The sequence below is a fragment of the Panthera pardus genome, unplaced genomic scaffold (assembly GCF_024362965.1).
Source record: "Panthera pardus isolate Hobbes unplaced genomic scaffold, ASM2436296v1 HiC_scaffold_11, whole genome shotgun sequence".
NCBI lineage: Eukaryota > Metazoa > Chordata > Mammalia > Carnivora > Felidae > Panthera > Panthera pardus.
The window spans coordinates 23,895,760-23,914,818 of NW_026526666.1; the positions used below are offsets into that span (position 1 = coordinate 23,895,760).

General features: G+C 35.4%; 1 protein-coding gene across 1 annotated transcript in view; it reads left to right on the top strand.

Moving 5' to 3' along the window:
* DPYD (dihydropyrimidine dehydrogenase) overlaps nucleotides 1-19,059 on the top strand; it is an 850,732-nt gene that overhangs the window by 277,692 nt on the left and 553,981 nt on the right. The gene's annotated exons all lie outside the window — the stretch shown is intronic.

The following is a 19,059-nucleotide window of genomic DNA, read 5'->3' on the forward strand; positions in this document are numbered from 1 at the left end:
CTAACAGTTTGAACCATCCTCAACATTTGACTTCCATCTTTCATCAGTTGGTATACACTCTGCCCACATTCCTGCTAACAAAAATGGGAAGGAAGGGAACTCCTTTCCTTTGAAGTTTATGACCCAGCAATTGCACATAGCACTTTTGTTTTTACTTCGTTGTCCACAACCTGGTCACATAAACATACTTAACAGCAGGGGCACCTGGGTGGCTCAGTCAGTTAAGTGTCCAACTTTGGCTCAGGTCATGATTTCACGGTTCATGGGTTCGAGGCCTGCATTGGGCTCTGTGCTGACAGCTCAGAGCCTGGAGCCTGCTTTGGATTTTGTGTCTCCCTCTCTCTCTCTGCTCCTCCCCCACTCATGCACTGTGTCTCTCTCAAAAATTAAAAAAAACATTAAAAAAATTTTTTTAACAGACTTAACAGCAGAGGATGCTGGGAAATATAGCCTCTAGTTGGGCGGACATAAGCCCCCATTAAATTTCTATTACTACAGACAAGGGGGGGGGTGATAAATATATGGAGGGAAGAGAAATAATGGTCTCTCGGCCATAGGTGTGCATCATCATTGGTATTTGACACATGGATACCTTACTGAGAGAGATTAGTAAAGCAGTGAATAGCAAAGCATTCACTCTTTGAACTTACTGCTTACATATTGCTTACATAGGTCATTAATGAAGATGGAGTATATTCTCTTTCTGTAGTTGGGAATACTATGTATAGATCTTCTATTATTATAAATACTATCCATTCTATATTAGTTTGTCTAAAAGAAAAAAAAAGTCTTACTTTGTATTAAATATGACTCATCAGGAAAGCTTAGTAAATCCAATGCATTAACAAAAGTATATTCTCATGTTTCCTGATTTTTAACAATACGTATGATATTGCTGTTGAAAAGTTGCTCACTTTTAGGTTTTTCCCTAACTAATGTTAACAGAGTCCATTAAAGAAAACATCACAGTGAATGTACATTATTGTGACACATATCTTTTTACCCATGGCAGATTTAGTTTCTTCTAAGTGAAATAAAGATAAGTGATTTAAAGCTCTGTGCCTTTATCCAACTGTATTGAATTATTTTGAGACAATTGGGATTTTTTAAAAGACTCTAAAATTTTGCTATTTTTTTTAAATAAAAGCACTTGCAGAGTGTGTTACTATCAATGTTCAGAAAGAGTTAGAACATCCACTATGCAAGTGTTTTTCCAAGTATTGGTGATTCTCTTTGGTTGGTATTAAAATCAATATAATGGATTACAGCCATCATTTTTTTTTTATTTTACAAAATTGAACACAAAAGAATAGAAAATATCAAAGTGTGTTGCTCATGGTTAGGGTAAATGTTATTTTGTGAAAAATATTTTCAGTTTTGTGTGTATTTGTTTTTGGTTTGCATACTTGCACATGCACCCTGCATATTATTAAAAAAAAATGTATTTGGGGGGCATCTGGGTGGCTCGGTTGGTTAAGTGTCCAACTTCAGCTCAGGTCATGGTCTCATGGTTCGTGAGTTCAAGCCCCGCATGTCGGGCTCTGTGCTGACAGTTCAGAGCTGGAGCCTGCTTCAGATTCTGTATTTTTAAAATGTGGCTTAATAGTCATTATTTGAAATCCACTGTTGTATGTTGTAAAGACCCTGAAATACTATTCCTATAGCATGACCAGCACCTATCAATAAATAACTGATGAGTGAATTAAATAAATATTTAATGACTGCAATGTTCTAGGCACTGTGCTAAGGAATTAAAAATGCAAAGAGGGGTGCCTGGGTGGCTTAGTCAGTTGAGTGTCCAACTTCGACTCAGGTCATGATCTGGCAGTTCGTGAGTTCCAGCCCTGTGTGGGGCTCTGTGCTGACAGCTCAGAGCCTGCAGGCTGCTTCAGATTCTGTGTCTCCGTCTCTGTCTCTCTGTTCCTTACCCACTCGTGCTCTTACTATCTCTCTCAAAAATAAATATTAAAAAAGTACATAAATAAAAACAAAATCAAATTCTGTTTTTAGCTTGATTTTAATTTCAATCAGGAAAGTTATAAGAGATTAAAAAAACAATAGTATCATATAATTTGAGGAGTGAGATGTGGTCAGAGTGGGCTGGACATGAACATAATTTTTTTTATTATTGTTGTTTTTAAGTTCTTTGGCTGATTATATTCTAGAGTCAGGTTTAAAAACAACTGTTTTAGAAGACTGAAGAGTTGAACCTTTATCCTTTGCTTCAGAAGAGCCCATTTGCTTTCCCTTTTGCGGTAATTTTCCTGTGGTAGTCTCACAAAACATAGCAGTGATAAAAAAAGATTAAACAAACATGTAAGGGAAAGAACATCCAATAAGGCACCCTCAAATAAATGGGTAAACTTTGTATATTCTTCTGATGAGAGTTTTCTTTTTTCCTGAATTTTTGTTTTAAATACTTTGGAGAGAGAAGGGATTGCAGAGGAAATAGCAGTAAAATCCATTATTGCAGTCATAATAGACACAAAGGGAGCAGGAACTGCAGGAAGATATTATAGAGATAAATAGTCACTGTCTCACCACCAGATGCTTAATTTGTGTCTACCTCAAGGATTTCTCTTGAATTCATTTCTTGCTATACCATTCCCCGCCACTAACTATACTGGACCACTGCTGTAGCCTTCAAACCAGTTTCCCCGGGCATCATTATCTCTACAACAGTAGTGATCTTTCTAAAATTAGATCTCATGATGCAGTTTCCTCATTAAACACTCTCTGCTTTGCCATAGCTCCCTATATCCTTCAGGATAGAGAAAAAACTCCTTAAAATAAGACTTTCAAGGCTCTTTATGATTTGGTCAACAGTTTACGTCTCCAGTCACTTTATTTCTTAAATTGTGTGTTTCGGCCATTTTGAACTGTTTCAGTTTTACCTCATCTAATTTTTTTTTTTTTTCTCCTCAGTATTTGGAGAATACATGGTATTGGCTGGACCTACAACTGTCATTATTTTCATATTTAAGTTGTTAACCTACATGTCTTTTTTTCCACTTCATGTAGTAGTTTTCTAACGATCCACTTCCTACCTTCACTCTTTAGTCTGGATAAATGAAGCTGCTTCCTTACCCCAATCCCACACCATTGGGTTCTTGTTCCCTTTCAGGATGTACAGACTAGACTTTGTACTTTACTCTAGCACTTACTTCCCTGTATTATAATTGATTAGGTGCATATTTGTTTCAGCTACCAGGATTCAAATTCTTGCAGTCTGTATATTCTGTCTGCCTTGCTGCAGTGCCTAGAAAAGTGCCTGGTGCAAAGTACGAACTCTGTAACAACTCTATGGATTTTTAGTGCAACTGTTTTAATTATTTGCCAAAATAAACTGATAGGATATTGAAACATGTTGGCAATTTAGTGGGTATTATAGCATTGACCAAACCTAGGGGGTATTAGATTAAAATTGGTATTATACCATAAATGAAATAAGTAGGATTAGTGATATTGATGGTACTGATATTGGTAGTAGCAGTAATAGCTAAACTATTCTATGCTCAATTCTTTTTTTCCCCTTCAATTTTTAATAGAGTCTATACCACAACTTTTAAAATGTCCCTTGAGGTAGTTATTATTAACTTTATTTTATGGATAAGAAAATAAAGATTAAAAAAGATTAAAGAAAACTAGTAAGTACAACTGAACAGTGGAAAGTGGATTTTATAGAGAAGGTAGGAAAAATGTAACAAATGCAAACATCCATTTTTCAAAACTGTTAAGAGACACAGTGGCTGAAAGCCAACAAGTTATCTGATGACACCTGCCTACATTGAATTGTCCAATTTAAGGATCTTGAACATGTGACCTTATACTCTGGAAGAATTATTTCATGCACTTAGCCTCACTGTACTTTTCTCACTATTATCACCCATTGACTTTTTTTTCCCAGTTACCATAAGAAAATATTTTTTTAAATATGATTCTCAAATATTTTAACAGCTGAAGAAAAGATAATTACAATTAAGAAAGTCTATTGAGAAATTGTGGTATTAAATTTGTTAACAAATTTAATACAATGTGGCCTTTAGTTAAATCTCTTGTGCCTTCTTAGAGCCAGAGTTCTTCTCTGTAAAAGCTATTCTTAATTAGCTTCTTAATCAGGAGTTTCTAAATTGTACATAATTATGTATACTTTCTATTTATTTAGCAGAAAATGGAATAAGGTTTTTAGACCACCCTCTTATGTCCACAGATAAAAACTGAAGTTGTTTAGGAATTGTGCACAGTTATGAGTAGATTACTTTAAAATAATAAACCTGACTTAATTTTAAGCAAAAAAAAAAAAGTTAAGAATATTTTGACAATCCACTTTTTAAAAAATTTGTAATATTGCCTAATCTAGTGTCACTTGTAAGTACTTGGGTATAATTGTGAGATGGCTCCCCAGAATTCAGAAATGAGAGAGATACAATTCCAGCTGAGAGTTCATTAAATCATCATTTAATGAGTTCAAGCAAAGCCCCCAGAAGGAGATAAAATAGATGTAGGGCAATTATTCTTTGATCATATTAACATATGTATAGAAAGTGCATCTTAATCTGCAGAAGCAGGTGATAGGGACTGGTCAACTTTACAACTATAGAAAGGAAAAAAATAATAATCTGAGAAAATATTGGTGGTATCTCTTTAAAGACACGTGAATAAATGGGCCTGGAGTTCTTTGAGCCCATATCATGAAGATATACAGATAGGTTTATTTTCTTTAAAATGTCCTTGTTCTGATTCCAAGTTCAGTAAGCTAGCACTAATTCCTGAGTAGTTTGATTGTATTAGGAGACAGTGCTAATCATGTCAATAAGAGTAACCCTGGTCCCTATGATGGCTATCCTTGTTGCCCCACTCTGCTTCTCTTAGTAATATGGTGCTCTAATATGAAGAACTCTCCACCTCAGGTAACACTTCTTAAAAACAAGGTGTAAATGTCTGTTACTTTTAGTTGTTGTTGCTGCATTCAGAATAAGTCAAGATCCTTTGTATGACTTTCAACAGGCTACAACAGCTGTCCAAATCTGCCCCTTCAACCTTAAAGCTACCACTTCATAGATCTGTCTTAGCCATCCCTCAAAAGTAACCTGAACTCTTCCATCATTATGTCTTGGCTTATAGTCTTGCCTTATAGTCTTGCCTTTACTAAGAAAATGTTTTAGTCTGTCTCCATGTGGTAAAGTCAGTACTTACAGTATTCATCTGAAATGCCACTTCTTACATAAGACATTCATACTCATCCTGCTGAAATAAATGTTTATTCTGTGTTCATACATAGCAAAATGTTTTATATGTCATTTATAGAACTAAATATAGTTTTCCTTTTATTATTTTTGGTTGTATGCATGTATCTATTCCCTTGCCCCCCACACAAACACACTATATTAAAAACCTATGAGAGTAGGGATTAGTTTTTTAAATTATTGTATTTTACAGGTTAGCACATTTTGTAACATGAATATAGTATAACATCAATAACACTTTTTGTTGTAAAATAGAAGAATAAAAAGAAAAGAGAAACAAAGGAATAAATGAAAAACAATGTAATAACTTCTTGAGAAGAAGTTTGAAACTATATGATCATTTAGCTTCTTTTAAATTTGTGGATCTTTACACGCATCTTATAGCTTTGTCTTTTTTTTTTTTTTTTTTTTTTTACAAAATGCAAAGACATTTTGTGGTTTTGATTATTTAATCAAAGACAACGAATTAAATTCTAAATGTTACAGTTCATGATATTCTACATTTATACTTTATGTGAAGTAATTTTTTTAGTTTTTTTAAATGTTTATTTTTGAGAGGGAGACACAGAGCACAAGTGGGGGAGGGGCGGAGAGATTGGGGAGACACGGAATCCGAAGCAGGCTCCAGGCTCTGGGCTGTCAGCATAGAGCCCAATGCATAGCTCAAACTTGTAGACCTCAAGATCATGACCTGAGCCAAAGTCAGACACTTAACTGACTGAGCCATCCAGACGCCCCTACATGAAGTATTAACACTGCTGTGTTAAATATTAGGTGTTGCCTTTGAGCATTTTGGTAAAGGTAATGTTATTTGCCTGAGGGTGTTCAATAAGCATTTTATGATGAAGATGGTGATATAAGAAAATCCTTTTTTTTTTCTGCTGGTAGAATTTCTGGAATATTGTAGTTTCTCCATAAAAATCAATTGTATTGTTGATTTAATGAATTAAAATAACCTATTTCTCCCATATTACAGCAAAAAAGGAAATAATTAATTTAGCGAGAAGTTTATTTCAAAATATTCTATATGCCATGTTTTCTATTAAACATTTTTACTAGTATAAATTACATTTTAAAATATTGAACACTTTATCTTCTCTAGATTTCTTTTTATGGAGACATGGAGGAATTATTATTATATTTCTACATATGTATTTCATGGAATGAAAATATATTTCACTTACACTAGTTACTTAAAGAAGGAGAAAAAAACCATGTTTTGTCAATTTCATTGTTCAAACACTTGTTTTAAGTAGTTCCAATAACTTAAGTATTGGAACTTAAGAAGTTCCAATAACTTCCAATACTTAATTAACTCTTCAAAAGTAACTGAAAAGGGGTTGGGAAATTATTGGACTAACCCAAATGTTTTCTTTCAACTGCTGCTCATGGCTCCTGGTTACCTTTTTTTGTGAGTAAAAATTATTAGTTGCACTTGGAAGGGGATATTATTGAACATACACTATGGACATCATGATGGTTTTTTGAAAAATGCTGTAATCATCCTGTAGATCTGGGTTGTCCTCTGGAAGTAAATGTTTATGTTGGAGAATAAACTTAGGATAATTAACCAGAAATCACTGAGGTAGTGGGTATTGCCATAGAAGAATTAAGGAACATCACAGTATACAACCTCTTTCCCCTACCCCCCAATTCAAGAAATTGAATCTGGAATTCATGACATTAAATACGTATGTATGATGCATCAGTGGTTTCTAATTAGAGCTAGGAGACATACTACTAGATAGCTTTATTCACACTACACACTGCACAGACCTGCTTATCTTACACTTTTGCAAATCACTGTATGCAAAACTTGGTAAAATAAGGGCCCCCATTACACACAAGGAATGAGGGATTAATAAGATAGGCATGAGAAATGATATGGAAATAGCAGAAGTTGATGCAAATTAGAAGAAATTAGGTATATTTCTACATATGCTTCAGATTTCTTTCTAGAAATAATCTTTCCAAAGAATAGGAGGGAGAAACTGTGCAGGTTAATTTTTGTGTCTTATTTATCACTTATTTTGCATTTATGCACATTACGCTATACCATCTTTGGTTAAGCAGTATTAGATCATATGGAATAATATTATTTTCACTGGCATGTAAACAACACCTTCTTTGACATGAAATACTTAAAAGCAGTATGTTCTAAAGCAAGATAGTTGCTTTTAAGAGGAGACTTCATTAAGACATAGTATTTTAAGTGTAAATCTGTTTCAGAAGAAATTCAGTTGAAATTTATATCACATCAGTTTTTCTCTGGACCCTGCCTTTGAATTGTTTAAGGGACAGCTAGTGAATTCATGTTGTTCTAAATTCCCCAAGGCTCTATTGTGTGACACAAATTTACTTAAATGAATAAATAGAAATCAGTGGGATAGAACCTAGTTTGGTTACATTACTCTTTCTCAATTTCTTAAACTTGTATTTCTTGGTAATATTATTTAAGTTATATAAGAAATTAATATATGGGAAGAACACTACTGTAATGATGATTAATTTACATTATTAACTCAAATAACATAACCCTTTAAAAGTAAATTATTAATTATATTTACTGTGGACATTTAAGAAAAAAATTTTTAAACAAAATTTTGATTTATTTATTTCCTTACCTCCAAATACGTAAGAAATCTTGATGTGTGTTATCATCTTCTGATTAACCATGCAGTGCCACCTGGTGTGCAGATGGAAAGAATATTACACATCAGAGGCTGTGTTCACACCCACCCCCCATACACAAATTTATATAGCAGAAAGTTAACAGATGTTCACTTTGCTTGTGTTACGGAGATAAATTGTGCATACAGCTCTTAATTCATAAATTAAATTTGGAGAAGATATTGGTACCTCAGTTAATCAGTCAAAGATTATGTGAATGCATCCAGTTTAGTGGAAGAAAGACATATTTAACTGAAAAATTGCTTCCTTGGATCTTTAAGTTCTTATTTTGTGTTTCTACTCTTTACTTTTGTATGTACACAGTATTTTGTTTGTTGAGGCTTAATATCTACATTTCACTGATAGATTAATCAGTGCTAGAATAGCATGATTTGAAATTGACTGCTATTTCACATCTCTGTGGTTGTTTCCTTCTTACTGGGATAAAATAGCCTTTCTTTTGTATTTTATGAAGACCATACTGTATTCAGGTGCTTTTCTACTATTCTTATCCTTTTAATCTTATCATCGGCTGATCATAATTTAAAGTATGTTGTTATATTCTACCATATGTGTATCTGTGTGCTAGGAATAATAGTTTGCAAAATAAATTTAAAAGGTTGTTATTTATTTAGAAAAACAATAAAATACTTTAATGCAAATAATTGCATACAAAATTTTGATTTTGTATCTTATTTTGATACAAAATAAGAATTTTGTATATATGAAATAATACATGTAGTGGCTTAATTTTTTAGAGAATTGGCTAAGTTCTTTGAATAAATTAATTCTCACAAAGTAATTTTGGATTGATATTGCTGATACCTCCATTTCACATATGTATAAACTGTGGTAAGAGATGTTAAGTAATTTTCTCAGTATTACAACCTGGATTCAAACTGAAGTCCATTTGAAACCAAAGTCATACTCTTAACCAATCCTCTAAGTTGGTGTCATTGGTAAATAATGATTTTTTTTTTAATTTATAAATTTCCCTTTTAAATTCATTTTTAAAAATCGTGGTAAATACACAAAGCATAAAATTTACCATCTTAACCATTTTTTAACTGTATAGTTCATTGGTGTTAAGTACATTCAAATTTTTGTCCTACCATCACCATTATTCATATACAGAGCTGTTTCATCTTGCAAAACTGGAACTCTGTACCCTTAAACAAGTCCCCCTTTTCTCCAAAGTTCAGCCCCTGCAACCACTATTCTACTTTCTGTCTGCGAATTTGTCTACTCTTATCTCATATAAATGGAATCATACAATATTTTTTTTTCTTGTGCTAGCTTATTTCACTTAACATAATGTCCTCAAGGGTCACATGTGTGGTAGTATGTGTAAGAATTTCCTTTATTTTTAAGGCTGAATAATTTCCTATGGTATGTATATACCACATTTTGTTTTATCTTTTCATCTATTAGTGGACACTTGGGTTGCTTCCCACTATTTGGCTACTGTAAATAATGCTGCTATAAACATAGGCATACAAATATTTCTTTAAGTCTCTGGTTTTTTTGTTTTTTGGGGGTTTTTTTGTTGGTCTGTTTCCTGTATATACCTGAAAGTGGAATTAGTGGTTTATATACTAATGCTAATTTTCAATTTTTTGAAGAACCACCATACTGTTTCTATATCGGCTGCACCATTTTACATTCCCACCAACAGTACAAAGGTTTCAATTTCCTTACCTCCTTGTCAACACGTGGATTTTCCATTGGTGGTGGTGGTGGTGGTGTTTTCTTTCTTTTTTTATAATAGCTTTTCTAATGTGTATGAGGTGTTATATAGTGATTTGTAATACTTTTTTTTTTTTTCAACGTTTTTTATTTATTTTTGGGACAGAGAGAGACAGAGCATGAACGGGGGAGGGGCAGAGAGAGAGGGAGACACAGAATCGGAAACAGGCTCCAGGCTCCGAGCCATCAGCCCAGAGCCTGACGCGGGGCTCGAACTCACGGACCGCGAGATCGTGACCTGGCTGAAGTCGGACGCTTAACCGACTGCGCCACCCAGGCGCCCCGAGTGATTTGTAATACTTTTATTTGCATCCTGCCTATTACAAACAGAACCTTGCACTGGTAATATAGAGATAATAAATTTTAAGAAAATTAATCAACAGGTAGATTAACAAATGAGAAACTCTCAGTAAAAAGAAATCGAATTTATCTTTTATGAGATTGAGGGACTTACTTGGAGTATATGCGAAAGGATATGGAGAGAAGGCCATGTTCAGCAAGGAGCAAATTGTATAGGGGAATATTAAGAGACAGAACTTAAATATCTCCTTTTTGAGATTCTAACTAGTAAAATAAAAGAATTAAATGAAGAGTTGGCAGAATTTTTCGATAAATAAATAGGTGGTAAATATTCTAGGTTTTGTGGGCCATCTGGTCTGTGCTACAACTACTCACCTCTCTGCTTTTGTAGGGCAAAGCAGCCATAGAATAGATTATGTGTAAATAAATGAGCATTGTTGTGTGTTAATAAAACTGTATTGTAAGTGGGGGGCCAGATTTGGCAAGTAGACGGTAGACTGAGAAATTATTGAAGAGCATTAACTGCTTTATATTTTTTTATAGTTTTGAGACAAGAAAAACCTTTAAGTGGAAATCCATGTGCAATATAAATCAAGTTAATTTTTGTCTAATATGACATAACTTGAGAGTATGGACCTGTTTATAAAATCCTTTAAGAACATATAGGACCTGTCTTTGAAGCAAAAGATAAATCCATAACTGATTATTTTATATTACCATTTTAAAATAGCTAGATTTAGCTGGGTCCCCACATTTTAGTGTTCACTGAAACACCTGACATCCTCTCATCTTAGTTACTATTTTAGCAAATAGCTTATCTATAATGTGTATTCAAGAATATTTTTCTTAGCGGGGGGCGATAAGATGGCACAGTAGTAGAGGGACCCTATGCTTGCCTCATCCCTTTAACACATCGAGATAATTATCAAATCATACTGATAACCCAAGAAGTTGATCTGAGGACTTAGAGAACAAACTGCACACCTAGCAGAAGAAAAGAGGCCACATCATGGAAGGTAAGAGGTATGGAGTTTTGATTTCGGGGAGAAAAAATTCACAGGTGCTGCAGAGGGGGAGGGAGCCCTTATCAGAGAGAGTATGAGCGATCAATACACAAGGGATTTCACAGGAAAAATACTTCCCTGAAACCATTGACTGGGAAAAGGAGAGGGGCTGATTATTGTGAGTTTTTACCAGCAGTGGAGTTCAAAGACTGAGATTTTAGAAGACTGCGCGTGGCACGTGTGGAGCCTGGCAGACATAGCTGTGCTCCTGTGGAGAAGGAGGGCAGAGGACTGGGAGCAGAGAGCATGGTCTGAGGATTCCCTGGGTTGCACTGAGAGAGACAGTTCCCCTTCTTGGAGTACATTTGGAAGGTGTGGCACTGCCTTTCAGGGGACAAAAGAACCAACGGGTGTCATTATGCTGCCCCATTCATTAGCATAGGGACAGAGACACCTAGTGAGGGCACCTAACCTGGACACCGACTTTTTGCTGAGCTTTATTATAAACTTCAAGCCCCTGTGCATTTGTGCAACTGTTCTTCTAGGACAAACCTGCACCAGCCACAGCGCAGTGAGACCCTCCCCTAGAGGATCAGTGCGGGTCCACAACATGCCAGGTCCCTAAAATTTGGAGTTTTAAAACTCAACCTATATGCTTGAGATAAAGCACAGGAGCACTGTGCCTTGGGATGGGCAGACAGCCCAGACACAGGGTGAAGGCAGGTGAAGCCTGGAACACACAAGAGAGATTGTTCCTCATTTAAGAGGGCTTCCTGGACAGTGGCATGCACGAACTCCCCTCTCCAAGGATGAGAGAGTGGGCTGATGCAATTTTTTAAATCCCTCTCCCACTAGCACAGATGGACTTCAGTGAACAGCACAGCACCCACAGTGGAGGATTGACCCCTTGACATCAAACCCTGCTCTCCTGTGCTCTGGAGGTGCTCTTTTATGAGAGAAAGTGTGTCGGGGAGCCAGATCAGCAGTGGGCCCTTCACCCAGAAGACAAGCACCCCTGACCAAGTGCACTGACCATAGCATGCTACAAAGCTTCAGGTATAGTGGAAATTGGATCTGGCTTCTTTTAACAAGCAGAGCAAAGCACATCTAGTTAAAACTCACTATACACTGGACAAGGGCCAAACAGTCCCCATTGCAGGCAAGGAGAAACTCTGCAGAAGACTGACCTAAGGGAAAGAGCAGCCAAAACACAACATCATAGTGCACACAGCATACACCAGAAACACTTCCTAAAGCTCCAGGCCCTGGACAGTATATGATTTCTTATTAATAAGTCCATTTTTCTCAGGAGCAGGAAACACAACAGGCTTTCCTAACACATAGACTAAGAGACCTAGACAAAATGTCAAGATGGAGGAATTAATCCCAAAAGAAAGAATAAGAAAAGGTTATGGCCAGGGATCTAATTGAAACAGGCAATGTTCCCGATCCAGAATTTAAAATAATCATAAGGATACTAGCTGGGCTAGAGAAAAGCATAGAAGACACCAGGGAGTCCCTTACCACAGAGGTAGAAGATCTAAAAACTAGTCAGGCTGAAATAAAAAATGTTATAACTGAGATGCAAAATTGAGTGAATGTAATGACCACAAGGATGGAAGAGGCAGAGGAATGAAAAAGTGGTATATATGATAAAATTATGGAAGATAATGAACTGTATAAAAAGAGGGAAAGAAAAATAGTGGATCATGAATATAGATTGGGGAACTCAGTGACTCCATAAAGCATAATAACATTCAAACATAGTTCCAGAAGAAGAGAGGAAAAGGAGGCAGAAAGATTGAGCATATTATAGCTGAAAACTTCCCTAAACTGGGGAAGGACACAGACATCCAAATCCAAGAGATACAGAGAACTGCCATCAAAATCAACAAAAGTAGGCCAACACCAAGACATATCATAGTAAAATTTGCAAATATGTAGATAAGGAAAAAAACTCCTAAAAGTAGCAAGGGAAAAGAAATCCCTAACTTACCAGGGAAGACAAATAAGGTTAGCAGAAGACCTCTCCACAGAAACTTAGCAGATCAGAAGGAAGTGGCATGGTATATTCAGTGTGCCGAATGGGAAAAATATGTAGCTAAGAATACTTTATCCAGCAAGGCTGTCATTCTGAATAGAAAGGGAGATAAAGAGTTTCCCAGACAAGTAACAACTAAAGGAGATTGTGAACACTAAACCAGCTCTGCAAGAACTATTAAAGGAGACTCTTTGAGTGGGAAAGAAAGGCCAAAAGCAACAAAGTCTATAAAGGGACAGGGAACATCTCTAGAAACAATGACTTTACAGGTAATACAATGGCACTAAATTCATATCTAAAGATAATCACTCTGAATACAATTCAGAAATAGACTAAATGTTCCAATCAAAATACATAGGGTATCAGAGTGGATGAAAAACACAAGACCCATTTATATGCTGCCTATGAGAGATCATTTCAGACTTAAAAACACCTTCAGATTGAAAATTAGGGGATGGAGAACTATTTATCATACTAATGTACATGAAAAGAAAGCTGGAGTAGCAATACTTATATCAGACAAACTAGATTTTAAACCAAAGACTGTAACAAGAGATGAAAAAGGGCTATATCATAATAAAGGGATCCATTGGAAAAGAAGATCTAACCATTATATTTATGCCTCCAACTTGGAAACACCCAAATGCATAAGTCAATTAGTAAAAACATAAAGAATCATTGATAATAATATAATAGTCGGGGACATTAACACCTCACTTACATCAATGGACAGATTATCTAAACAGAAAATCCAGAAGGAAACATAGCTCTGAATGATACACTGGCTAGTCAGAACCTTTCATTCTAAAGAAGCAGAAGACACATTCTTTTCAAGTGCACATGGAACAGTCTCCAGAATAGATTACATACTGGGTCACAAATCAGGCCTCAACAAATACAAAATGATTGTGCATACTATGCACATTTTCTGACCCAATGCTATAAAAATTGAAGTCAACCATGAGAAAAAATTTGGAAAGACCACAAATACGTAGAGGTTAAACAACATGCTACTAAAGAATATATGATTTAACTAGGAAATCAAAGAAGAAATAAGAAAATACATGGAAAAAAATGAAAATGAAAACGCAATGGTGTAAAACCTTTGGGATGGAACAAAAGCAGTCATAAGAAGGAAGTATACAGCAATACAGGTCTACCCCAAGAAGCAAGAAAAAGCTCAAATATAACCTAACCTTACACTTAAAGGAACTAGAAAAGGAACAACAAACGAAGCCTAAAGCCAGCAAAAGGAAGTAATAAAGATTAGAGCAGAAATAAATGACAGAAACAAACAAAAAACAAAAAATCAGGGGTGCCTGGGTGGCTCAGTCAGTTAAGCGGCCGACTTTGGCTCAGGTCATGATCTCTTGGTCCGTGAGTTCAAGCCCCGCGTCGGGCTCTGTGCTGACAGCTCAGAGCCTGGAGCCTGTTTCAGATTCTGTGTCTCCCTCTCTCTGACCCTCCCCCATTCATGCTCAGTCTCTCTCTGTCTCAAAAATAAATAAACGTTAAAAAAAATTTTTTTAAATAAAAAAAACAAAACAAAAAATCAGAACAGGTCAATGAAAGCAGGAGCTGGTTCTTTGAAAGAGTTAGTAAAATTGATAACCCCCTAGCCAGACTTAGAGAGAGAGAGAGAGAGAGAGAGAGAGAGAGAGAGAGAGAGAGAAAGGACCCAAATAAGTAAAATCACAAACAAGAGAGGAGAGGTCACAACCAACACGAGAGAAATACAAACAATTTTGACAGAATATTATGAAAAAGTATATGCCAGCAAACTGGGCAAGCTTGAAAAAATGGATAAATTCCTAGAAGCACACAAACTACCAAAACAGAAACAAGAAATAGAAAATTTGAACAGACCCATAATAAGCAAAGAAATTGAATCAATAATCAAAAATCTCCAAACGTAAGTCCAGGGCCAGATGGTTTCCCAGGGGAATTCTACCAGACATTTAAAGAAGAGTTAATACCTATTCTTCTCAAACTGTTCCAAAGAATAGAAATGGAAGGAAAACTTCCAAACTCATTCTAAAAAGGAAAGTTAGAGGGTCTCCTGGGTGGCTCAGTTGTTAAACATCTAACTTAGGCTCAGGTCATGATCTCATGGTTCTTGAGTTCGAGTACCACATTGGGTGAGCTGGAGCCCTGCTTCAGGTGAGTTTAATCCCTGCTTCAGGTGAGCTTGAGCCCCACTTTGGATGAGCTGTGCCCCACTCTGAGTGAGCCCTGCTTCTTTTTCTCTCTGCCCCTTCTGGGATATTCTCTCTCTCTCTCTCTCTCTCTCTCTCTCTCTCTCTGCCCCTCACTCACTTGTACCCTTTCTCTCTTCCCCCCGCCAAAAAAAAGTAAATAAATAAAATAAATTTAAAGAAAAGAAAGGAAAGTTAGAGATCAATATTTTTGATGAACATGGATGCAAAAATTCTCATCAAAATACTGGCAAATTGTCCGAAGAATTCTTCACCATGATCAAGCGGGATTTTATCTGGGCTGCAAATTAATCAACATGATATACCACATTAGTAAAAGAAATGATAAAAACCATGTAATCTTCTCATGAGATGCAGAAAAAGCATTTGACAAAGTACAGCATCCACTCTTCATAAAAACCCTCAACAGAGTAGATTAGAGGCAACATACTTCAACATCATAAATGCCATACACAAAATAACTACAGCTAATATATTCAATGGGGAAAAATTGAGAGGTTTTCCTCCATGGTCTGGAACAAGGCAAGGATGTCCATTCTCACCACTGTTATGTAACATAGTACTGGAAGTCCTAGCCTCAGCAGTTGGACAATAAAAAGAAGTAAAAGGCATCCAAATCAGTAAGGAAAAGGTCCAACTGTCACTATTCACAGGTGATATGATAGTCTATGTAGAAAACCTGAAAGACTCCACCAAAAAATTGCTAGAACTGATACATGAGTTCAGTAAAGTCACAAGATACAAAATCAATGTACTGAAATCTGTTGCATTTCTATACACCAATAATGAAGTAGCAGAAAGAGAAATCAAGGAATTGATCCCATTTATAATTCCACCAAAAGCATAAGATACGTAGGAATAAACCTAACCAAAGAGGTAAACATCGCTACTCTGAAAACTATAAACCACTGATGAAATAAATTGAAGAGGACACAAAGAAATGGAAAAAACATTCCATGCTCATGGATTGCAAGAACAAATAGTGTTAAATGTCTATAATACCCAAAGCAATCTGCACATTTAATGCAATCCGTATCAAAATACCACCAGCATTTTTCACAGAGCTGGAACAAACAATCCCAAAATTTGTATGGGATAATAAAAGATCCCAAACAGCCAAACCAATCTTGAAAAAGACACATCACAATTCTGGACTTCAAGCTATATTACAAACTTGTATTTTCAAGGCAATATGGTACTGGCACAAAAACAGACCCATAGATGAATGGAACAGAATACAAAGCCCAGAAATGGACCCACAACTATGTGGTCAACTAATGTTTGACAAAACAGGAAAGAATATCGAATGGAAAAAAAACAGTCTCTAAAAAATTATGTTGGAAAAACTGGACAGCAACATGCAGAAGAATGAAACTGCACCACCTTCTTACACCATACACAAAATAAATTCAAAGTGGATAAAAGACCTAAATCTGAGACAGGAAATCATCAAAGTCCTAGAGGAGAACACAGGTAGCAACCTCTTTAACCTTGGCCATAGCAACTTCTTCCTAGACACATCTCTGGAGGCAAGGGAACAAAGCTGAAATGAACTATTGGGACTTCATCAAGATAAAAAGCTTCTGTACATTTAAGGAAGCAATCAACAAAACTAAAAGGCAGCCTGTGTATGGGAGAAGATATTTGCAAATGACATATCTGATAAAGGGGTGGTATCTAAAATCTATAAAGAACTTATCAAACTCAACACCCTCCAAAGAAATAATCCAGTTAAGAAATGGGCTAAGACATGAATAGACATTCCAAAGAAGACATCTAGATGAGTAACAGACACATGAAAAGATGCTCAATATCACTCATCATCAGGGAAATACAAATCAAAACTACAATGAGATTCTACCTCACACTTATCAGAGTGGCTAAAATTAACAACACATGAAACAACAGAGGTTGGCAAGGATGTGGAGAAAGGGGAACCCTCTTACCCTGTCTGTTGGAATGCAAACTAGTACAGCCACTCTGGAAATCAGTATGAAATTTCCTCAAAAAGTTAAAAATAGCGCTACTCTATGACCCAGAAATTGTACTACTAGGTATTTACTCAAAGGATGTAAAAATACTGATTTAAAGGGGTAAATGCACCCCAATGTTTATAGCAGGATTATCAACAATAGCCAAATTATGGAAAGAGCCCAAATGTCCATCAACAGATGAATGGATAAAAGAGATGTGGTATATATATACAATGGAATATTACTCTGCCATCAAAATGAATGAAATCTTGCCATTTGCAAGGACTTGGATGGAGCTAGAGTGTATTAATTATGCTAAGAGAAATAAGTCAGTCAGTGAAAGACACCCTATGGTTTCACTCATGTGGAATTTAGGAAATAAAACAGATGAACATATGGAAAGGGGGACAAGAAGAGAGGGAGGCAAACCATAAAAAACCATTAACTATAGAGAACGGAGTTGCTAGAGTGGAAGTGGGTGTGGGATGGGCTAAATGGGGGATGTGTATTAATGAGGGCACTTGTGATGAGTACTGGGTATTATATGTAAGTGATGAATCACTAAATTCTACTTCTGAAACTAATATTACACTATATGTTAACTAACTAGAATTGAAATAAAACTTTAAACAAAATAAAATAATAAAAAAAATAAAATATTCTTTCATTAATAAAAAAATATTTTTCTTCCTGATGTCATGCCGATATTAATTTTTCAAAACATTACCAGCATAGGTAAACCTGCTATTTTTGTTTAGTTCTTAGGTGTAGTGTTTTCTCCTTTTAAAATAAAATATTTATTTATTTACTTTAGTAAATAAGTACATACTTAATTTCACAATCAAAGAAAAAACAAAAGCACATCCACAGATTAAAATTGTAGAAGAAATTAAGTGAGAACTGAAATTAGATTTCTGTGAAGTGATTGACAATTCCAAAGGTGTCATCTTAAAAATTGTGATGAAGGTTTAGTTTTGTGGCTTCTTATAAGTTTTGATATATTAAGAAAAATGGAAGCATACACAATAAAAATCTTCTTTGCTTCTAGGCTAGTCTTGATCTGTAAAATATTTGCACCTTTCATTGTTGCTTTATTGTTCTCTCTTTCAAGGCTTTATTATAAATTCTAACAAGTAGCACCCACCAGTTTAGCCAAGAAGAATCAAAGAGTCATTCAGACCATAGTTCCTCTTATTTCTGGTGCTTAGGGAAATAAATTGGGCATTATTTTGGACTATATCCGTTATTTGTATGCAAGCATATCCATTATTTCAATGTAAAAGATAAATGTTTCTTATGTAGCAAAGTTTATTAAAGACCAGTGAAAAAGTTCATTATGGAGAAAAATCATTACTGACAAATGAATTAGATACATTCAACTAAATATTGGGAAAAATCTGAATAGTGTTTAGAATTTTTGATTTTCTGAATTTTAGAGGTAGTGAGTGAGATCAGGTAGAAATGCAATGTTCTGTGCCAAGTGGTGGGGCAAAACTAAATTGAACTAAAGCAGTATCTGTTTGACTACTATAAAAATATATAGAATTTAGGACTGATTAGTTCAATTTTTGTTATTTCTGACTTAAACTGGATTCAAGCTTGCCTTTATGCTACTTTGAAAAACGCAAAAAAAAAAAAAAGTAAAAATAAAAATCAGAAAGCTAACCAAGATTGATAAGGAAAAATAATATTTTCATTTTTGGGATAAGGTGTAATTAGTTATGATATTAATTACAGTTGATCCCTCAGCAACATGCAGGTTAGGGGTGCTTCCCTTTGTGCTGTCAAAATTCCAAGTATAACTTTTGACTCCCCTGAAACTTAACTACTAATAGCCTACTGTTGACCAGAAGCCTTACCAAT